Raw genomic sequence first — 9,485 nt, 5'->3', positions numbered from 1 at the left:
GGAGTTTTTGTTTGCTTGTTTGTTTTCTAAGACTTATCCTGTTGTTTGGCTGAACCATTATTTAGCAATTAATGACTCAGACTCGCTGAAACTACATGTTAATTTACATGTTTGTGACTAGTCACTGTGATAATGATTTTTTATCTAATGAAAAAATGACTGTAAAGTTTGTACATACCTACATAGAGAAGATGAACGTTTTGCCCTTTGATTTTGTCTGTCTAGTGTGATATCACTGTCATATCTTCTTTCTTTAATTAAATAAGCTTCTTTTCATTTTTCATTCTTTGAACATCTTTACTAAGGATTTTCTGAAGTTGTGAATGCTGGTCCACCACGTGGGCATTCTCACTGCCCCCAGCCATTGAATGTCTGTTACTCTCCTGTTTCCTTATATCTTTCTTTGTTTTGTTTTGTTTGTTTTCTTTTCTAGAACCTGGGAACTTTAGTTCTTACATTGTAACAACTGTGGGCACTAATTCCATCCCATATCAGAAATGTATTTCTAATTTGTTTGGCTAATAAGTTAATGAGACCTATTTTCCTCACAGTGTGACACTAGAGTCACTTCCGAGGATGGGCTTGTGGCCAGGACATGGTAGTAGTAGAGCTTCCTTGGATTGTCTCCTTATTGGATCTTGGCTCACCCCTCTGGCTCCTTTGACATCACCACGGCTGATAGATATCCCACTGGTTTCTAGGTTCAGGTTTATCCCCATCAAGTACTTGAACCAGGAGGTGCTCTGTGCTTTGATTTAAATATGGGCCCTCGTGTAGGAAAGATTTTGAGGTTTGTTTTGAGCTACAAGGTCCTTCTGAGCTGTCTATTCTCTGGTAAATATCTGACTTACACTTCTGCTTATTCACATGGAGCTATGATCCCCCTTTTTTATTTTATAATTTAATTTAATTTTACATATCAGCCGCGGATTTCCCTGTCCTCCCTCCTCCCATGTCCCCCCCCCCAGCCCATCCCCCATTCCTATCTCCTCCAGGGGAAGAACTCCCCTGGGGATTCAGGTCCAGACAGTTTCAGTCCCCTCCTCCCTTCACCCAGGCTGAGCAAAGTGTCCCTGCATAGGCCCCAGGTTCCAAACAGCCAGCTCATGCACTAAGGACAGGTCTGGGTCCCACTGCCTGGGGCCCTCCCAAACAGCCCAAGCTAATCCTTCTAATTGCATACTGCCAGAAACACTATGGACTTCAAGAGTGACTTCCAGGGTGAACTTTCTTGTACCTGTTGTACAGTATTTTTTGTGGTAACTCCTTTGCTGCTTTGGACTCCTTTTCCTATTGGTAAAAATCTCTGAGCCATGTTTTGACAGAGGATATCAAGGACACTGGAGTGACCTTCTCTTGGAAAGATGTTCTGATTATGAGAAGAGGCAGGCAAGTATACTGACACATACTGTCATATTCCTTATTTACAACACTGCAACTGAAAGGGGCTGGAATATGACTCCACCCACACCTTGTGGGTAATGACCTAAGCCCCAATTCAGGAAATTCCCCCAGTCAAGTTTGACCAATCAGCCAAACAGTTTTAGAACCTGACCCTCTAGGGCAGAAGGTCTTAGAGTTACAGGATACAGCTGTTACTGACCATCCTTAACCAGCCCAATCAACACATGCCTCATGTAACTGTGCCCTGACTGCCCAGTAGAAACTGAGATACTTTGAATTTCCCAAGGCCTCCTTTAAAAGGCCATCACCTTTGTCCCTAGTTGTCATCGCCATTTTGGGTGAATGATTGACCCCTGCAAGCTGGCTGTTTCTGCAGAATAAACTCTTCCTGCTTGTATACTGAGTCTGAAGTCTTCCTTCAGCAATCCTCCGACGCTTATAAAACTTAGAAGATTTTCTTCAGAGCTGTGTTCCTCTGTGCTCTTAGAACAGTTTCAGAGACTTTAAAAACTGATGACTTTTTTTTTTTACTTTTTAATCTATTTTATTTATTATTCTTTTGTGTGGGGACATGTACATGTATACGATGGACAGCGAGTTTGTACATGCCACAGTACAGTATGAATGTCAGGGGATAACTTTCTGGAGTCGGTTCTCTCTTTTCACCTTCATGTAGATTTCAGTATCAAACTTAGTTTCGTGGTCCCATGAGGCAAACACTTTATCCACTGTACTGTCTCATTATCCCTTAAATAATTTAATCTTTTTTTTTTTTTTTCAAAAGCCATTTTTGTTTGTTTGTTTCCTTGCTTTATAAATCTCATCCTAGCATTCTGGAAACAGATTGCTAACCCTGATTGTGAACTCATCATACTGAATGATGTACTTTAAAAGTAAAAATATCCTTTCTGATGGTTTCCATAAAACTTTATTTTTTTCCAATGGCTATGGAAAATATTGGCTATTAGAAAGGTTCTCTTATTCACAATTTAAAAAAAAAATATTGATGCATTTGCTCTTCATGTTTAAAAACCTAGTAGCAGGTTATGCTTTGGCATTATGATAAAGCATGCACAAGTTCCATTATGTTCTGTGTTCTTTTTTGTTTATTATTTAATCTTTGGTGTTGCTATGTCAGTGCTTATTAAGCCACCTGAACTTTTCTTGTGAAGAGGATATCCTGATTCTTCCTGCAGAATACAACAATCTTGCTATCTTCTAACTTAACCTTGTTCAAAGTGTAATTGCTTTTATCGCACACTGTGGTAACCATACACCTACTTCTGTTTATGCTGATGGCATGCGATGTTAGAGATTATAACACACTGAAGTAACAGTACACCTATGTCTATTTGTGCTGATGCAATGTGATGTTAGAGATAATATTATGGTCATACTGCTTTGGTTACCTTTTAATCCAAGTTCCCAACTTTTGTTGTATTTCATCTATATTGCTATATTTGCCCTTTCTGTGAACTGTCTAAAATAATATTTGGAGGAGTTATAAACACAGGGTTATAAATTCAATTGGATCAGTGATACCCTCTCTGGGACCTAATTTCCTCATTTATAAAATGATGGAGGTGAACAAGGCCAGAGACCACAGTCTGCTCATCTTTTCCTTAACAAAGTTTTGATATATTACTTTGGCTAAAAAAAAAAAATCTTTCTTTAAATTGCTTGAACAGATATCTTCTTTTCTTCAAGAATGACAAATAAAAGAAAAGAAGGAGCTGAAGAGGAAATCATTTCGGTTCTGAGATACACACATATAAAAACCAGCTGAGTCACAAAACTAAAAATGCACACAATAGCAATACTGAACTCTGAATTTCAATTGTATAGCTATCCAGCACCAAACTGTGTGCAGCTGATTGACTATTTTGCTACTTACTCTGAGTTGAGAATGATGCTTTCAAACACTCGTATGCAATTGTTTCAAATATTTAATTAGTAAATCCACACCTAGAAGAAAGCAGTGAAGTAAGGGCAGGTCAACCCTACTGTCGGTGTCCATGGAGGTCATTGTGGAAGCCCGAGTGTCTGCAAAAGGCTGAAGGACTCATCCCCTATTATTAAGAGAATAAAACTTCTTTATAAACTTAGACATTTTAAAAAATTTCTTAGTGAGGTGAATATTCTTCCCACAGGTAGCTAGCTGGGAAGACACATTTAAAAACTTTAATACATAGATCATATGCTATTTACTGTAAAAGATGGAACTCTTAATCCATTTAATAACCATTATCTTTCTCCAACTACATATGGTGGGCTGTGATCATCATCATAATCTCATCATGTTTACGGTGTCCACCCGAAGGAAATCAGGATTTTACAGGATGGATCTGGATCTTTGTAACACTAAGAGTTCTGTTTCCATTTTAACACTGTTTTATTTAACTAGTATGGCATAGTAGCTGGACCTCCATTTGAAGCATCTTTTGAAAAAGACCCCCTTAGTTAAGTTTTCTAGTTCAAACTTTATGCTCAGGATTTTATTCATTTGCTTTAACTTTGTAATAATTTGAGTTTTCATTAAAATTAAGTATCATATTTGATGGATAATTCTTTAAGACTATGTGTAAATCTAATATGTATACTATATCTATATATCTATCTAATATATATATATATATATATATATATATATATATATATATATATATATATAGAGAGAGAGAGAGAGAGAGAGAAGAGAGAAAGAGATGGAAAGATGCTGGAATTCTGAAAAAGTATGCAGTGACCTCCACAGTTGATAGGCCCTGAGAAATGCAGTCTTTCTTCAGCCTAGAAGTGACTGGCAAACTTGATGATTCCACCTTAGACATCATGAGAAAACCAAGATGCGGAGTCCCTGATGTGGGTGAATACAGTGTTTTCCCTTAAATGCTCAAATGGTCCCAGATGAACTTAACTTACAGAATTGTGAATTATACTCCTGATATGCCCCATTCTGAAGTGGAGAAGCCTTCAAAAAGGCCTTCAAAGTCTGGTCTGATGTGACACCTCTGAATTTCATCAGAATCCATGATGGAACTGCTGATATCATGATATCTTTTGGAACTAAAGAACTTGGTGACTTCTACCCATTTGATGGACCTCCTGGTCTTCTGGCACATGCCTTTCCTCCTGGACCAAAGTATGGAGGGGATGCCCATTTTGATGATGATGAAGCCTGGACGAGCAGCTCCAAAGACTACAACTTGTTTATTGTTGGTGCCTGTGAGCTCGACCACTCCCTAGGACTGGACCACTCCAAAAACCCAGGAGCCCTGATGTTTCCCATCTATACCTACACTGGCAAAAGCCATTTCATGCTTCCTGATGATGATGTTCAAGGAATCCAGTCTCTCTACAGTCCAGGAGATGAAGACCCCAATCCTAAACATCCCCAAACACCAGAAAAATGTGACCCAACCTTACCCTTTGATGCCATTACCAGCCTCCGAGGAGAAACCATGATCTTTAAAGACAGATTCTTCTGGCATCTGCACCCTCAGCAGGTTGAGGCAGAGCTATTTTTGACAAAATCATTTTGGCCAGAACTTCCCAACCATGTGGATGCAGCGTATGAGCATACATCCCATGACCTTATGCTCATCTTTAGCGGTAGAAAATTCTGGGCTCTCAATTGTTATGACATTCTGGAAGGTTATCTCAAGAAGATATCTGACCTGGGATTTCCAAAAGAGGTGAAGAGGATGAGTGCTGCTGTGTACCTTGGGGACATGGGCAAGACCTTCTTCTCTGGGAGCCAGGTGTGTTGCTGGAGGGCTTCTCTCCACGTTCCCCAAGCCCCGCAGTCCCACAATCCATGTATAAAATAATCACTCAGACGCTTATATCACTTACAAGCTTCTTGCTAACTGTTCTTATATCTTAAATTAACCCATTTTTATAAATCTATACCTTGCCACGTGGCTGGTGGCTTACCGGCGTCTTCACATGCTGCTTCTCCTCGCGGTGGCTGCAGCGTCTCCCCCCTCAGCCTTCTGCTTCCCAGAATTCTTCTCTCTCCTTGTCCCACCTACTTCCTGCCTGGCAACCTACTTCCTGCCTGGTCACTCGCCATCAGTGTTTTATTTATATAGAGCAATATCCACAGCACTTCCCCTTTTTTTCTTTTTTTAAAAAGTAAGGTTTTAACTTGAACATGGTAAAATTACATATAACAAAACAATTATCGAGCAAGAATTACAGTTACAATATTAAAGATGTCCTATCTATCTTATATTTGTGAATTTAAGGTTTTATATCTAACTTACTTTTTATCATAACTGAGGAAATTACAACTATCTAATTTTCAACCACATCAAAGACCTCACTGTCTAATATCTTTCTCCCTATCAATCTAGAAAAGTTGTGGTTCCAATTCAATTATAGCCAAGCTGGCTTTGGAGATGGAATTGGCTCACTCCTTCTCTAAACCCAAGCATATTGCTAAAAGAAAAGTTTGAGAGATTCTTCAGTCCCGTATCAGAAGAGCCCTCTGGTGTGAGACAGAAGGAAACCAATAAAAAGGGACCATTGTCTTCTAAATTCTAATTCTCTCCATGCTTACTCTTGATTTCTCAGAATCCTTTCTTACATGCTATGTCCTCTTTAAATCCAAAACTCCCATTTTTGATAACAAATAAGTTTTTCCAATAGCAATCTCAGAAGTCTCCAGAAGGAAGATGGGCCCCAACAACAACAACTCTACCCAATCCAGAATGATGCCATGGTAATCATCATCATACTACACTTCTTGCCAGAAATTCAGACAATCTTACCCATTACTCTAAAACTTGCTGCAGAACCTACAGTTAGTCTAACTGAGATTAAACTATCTGAGCTTTCTCACAGTACCCAACAGATAACATCACCCCCTAAACGGCAGGAAGCAATTCTAAGAAAACGACGCCCCTTCTCCCTTAGGTTTCATAATTCTCAGGGTTATGGATGACGGTTATAGGGTTGGGGGTGGAAGAAAATATTAACTCAGTATTGTAAAAAAAAGGGGAGGGGAGAAGAAATGGAACAGATAGGTATAAGATATGATGGTAAATCATTGTATATACTAGTAAACAAACTTAGTAAAATAGCAACCTTAGATAATTTGCACTGTAATTTGTACTGTTATAGATTCTTTTTTTTTTTTTTTTTTTTTTTGGTTTTTCGAGACAGGGTTTCTCTGTGTAGCTTTTGCGCCTTTCCTGGGACTCACTTGGTAGCCCAGGCTGGCCTCGAACTCACCGAGATCCGCCTGCCTCTGCCTCCCGAGTGCTGGGATTAAAGGCGTGCGCCACCACCGCCCGGCTATAGATTCTTATATGTTGATACAAATGTAAACTATTTTTATACTCCTGTTTAAGATAATTTGTATATTGATACAAATACAGAACTATATTTGTTATAATGTACATATATTTCTACTCTCATTTGAAACATATTTATATTGATACAAATGTAAATTTATATCTGTCATACTTTATATATGTTCTACTTCTGTTTAGGATATTCGGTATATTAATATATATTTAAGGTTATTGTCATATTGCATATTGCACTATATATTCCTACCTCTGTTTAAATATCTTGTGTATTGTCACAATTTTGAAGTCATCGTTCTTCACCATACATTTGCTTATAGTCGCCTATGCCTGTCATCTCTATAGTTACATTAGTTAGATTATCGAGATTTACAGATACATAGGTCAGATGGGCAGGTAATCTTCAAACACTTCATAGACCTAGAGAATATGGCATTTAAATAACTTAGAATTCTGTTGACATGAGACACAGTTGCTCCTGGCTGCACCAATTGATCCCGAGAGAATGTTGGGCTTCTAAGACATTTTCCATTTGGAAGTTTGTCTTTTTGGCACAAAATGGCCTACTGGGCAAAGAACTGCCCTTGCCTTGATGGCTGACAGTACAAATGCAATGCTGTCCTTTCTGGACAAGCGGGACACAAGGAAAGCGACCACTGTACTCTGCCAAGACAGGGTAAGATGGTCTTTCAGAAATCCTGCTTCTGAAAATGGTCTGTCAGATACTCTAGGCCTGTAGCCAATTTGAATGAACCAACAATGCTGAGAAACATTAGGTGACTGTCCAGGCTGCCAGCTGTCTTGGTCTACTCTTGCAAGATTCCCGAAAGTTGCTTGCATCCATCTACCATTTCTCAGGTACCATTATGTTCCTTCTCAGGTCTTTGATGGGATTGAAGACTAGCAGTTATAGTTACAACTTAGTATATGTAATGTCTTAGATAAAACATATTAAGTATTAGATTCAGGTTCTTTAGGATAGGACACCTTTGAATGATCTTTATAACATGCCATTTACCTATGCTCTATACTCCTCTGGATTTTAGCATGTGTTTCTTGCTTGATATTTTTTTGCATTGGTTGTAGTTACATCTTATCTAGGTCATTATCCCTCATTATTTCTGGACAATATTTGATAACCATTCCTTTGTATATAGTCTTGTATTAGTTTAGAACCTTCTTATTTAGACAAAAAGGGGGATATGTAGTGGGTAGCCATTCCAGCTTGGATCTGGAAGTTCCAACCCCCATTGAGACTCTGGCAACTGTCACGCCTACGAGGCGGGGCCAGGGGAGGCGCCGGGGGACCCGAGAGCTGGATGGGCGAGCGCTCTCTCTGTGCGCTCACGGTGCCGGGACACTGAACGGTGGAGGTTGACTGTGCAGAGCTCCGGAGAACACCGCTGGACTGCGTTACACCTTCCCCAGACCCTGTGACCTACCCATTACTTAATTTGTGAGTTACACCATTAAATAAATATCCTTTTAACTACGTGGAGTGGCCAAAATAATTTCTCCAATACAGGTGTGGAGATATGATGATGCTAACCAGACTATGGATGAAGACTATCCCTGACATAGTAGAAGAATTCCCTGGAATTGGTGATAAAGTAGATGCTGTCTATGAGAAAAATGGCTATATCTACTTTTTCAACGGGTCCATACAGTTTGAATACAGTATATGGAGTAACCGCATTGTGTGAGTCATGCCAACAAATTCTTTATTGTGGTGTTAAGCATCTTTTCAAAGCTGTCACTTAACTCCTGGAGAGCATTTGGGATGACAATTTCAGATGTGTGGGTGGGGTTGGGAGACAACAGAAAGCTTAGTTCTGGGAACAGGCTTCAGTAAGCTATCTTTGAGCATGCAGTATCTATATGACTATTCGTGGCTGGAACCACATTGAAGAATTTTAAAGTAATGAAATTGAGAACCCCAAGGATCACCTGATTTTTTGGGTGCTATGAAAAACAAGACTGATATTTTCCACAGCAAACATGGGATCCATCTGTTGATGAGAGTGAACATAATTATTAATATATTTATAAAAATTCCTAAAAGGAATAAAATAAATCATATTTATATAACTGTAAATTGTCTTTACATAAAGATATAACCTTACACAAACATGGAAATTTGGGGGAGTGCATGGTAGCCATAGGGGAACACAGATAGAGGGAAGTGCCTGTAAAATACACAAGCAGACAACTTTTCAAAGGAGTGATTTGAGCTTTGGATTGTGAATATTCAGATTTAAACCCATTTTCACATAAACACTAAGAAAATATCAAAGTCACTACAGGAAGGGGGTAACGGCCACTTTAAGTATAGATGGCTTTGCATTAGGCTTAATTTTCATTTTGGGTCATCACTCAAGGACTGTGCACATTGATAGAAGAGAAAACACAGGGGTATTCTCTTTTTATTAAAGGATTTCAGGTCTTTAAAAGGCCATAGAGTAATTAAAATTAAAATTGTTATAAAATACCTAAGCAATAGCATAGCTTTTTCATAAATTATTTGATTATTTGAGAATAAAACTAGTGTTTCAACCCTATTTATCTATCTAACTGTTTTCATTACCCCATTTTGATGCATGGACTCTTTCTAATGACTTACATGACAGGGAGTAAGGCAGACATAGTGAGTAGCAGTAGATCTGCTAGGACGGCCAGAATAAAGGCCGTGTCAGCTGGCCGGTGATCCTTGTGCCTTTGTTAATTCCTCATTGCTTATTTAGTGTCTGACACTGGGCAACTACTGATATG

The 9,485-nt window shown here is 38.9% G+C and overlaps 1 pseudogene; it reads left to right on the top strand.

Moving 5' to 3' along the window:
• The first annotated feature begins 4,113 nt into the window (after positions 1 to 4,113).
• On the top strand, positions 4,114 to 8,452 carry LOC114700020 (annotated as a pseudogene).
• The last annotated feature ends 1,033 nt before the right edge of the window (positions 8,453 to 9,485 follow it).

Source organism: Peromyscus leucopus, chromosome 12 (genome assembly GCF_004664715.2).
Source record: "Peromyscus leucopus breed LL Stock chromosome 12, UCI_PerLeu_2.1, whole genome shotgun sequence".
Classification (NCBI taxonomy): Eukaryota; Metazoa; Chordata; class Mammalia; order Rodentia; family Cricetidae; genus Peromyscus; species Peromyscus leucopus.
The sequence above is the reverse complement of the archived record's forward strand: the minus strand, read 5'-3'. Positions and strand labels throughout refer to the sequence as shown.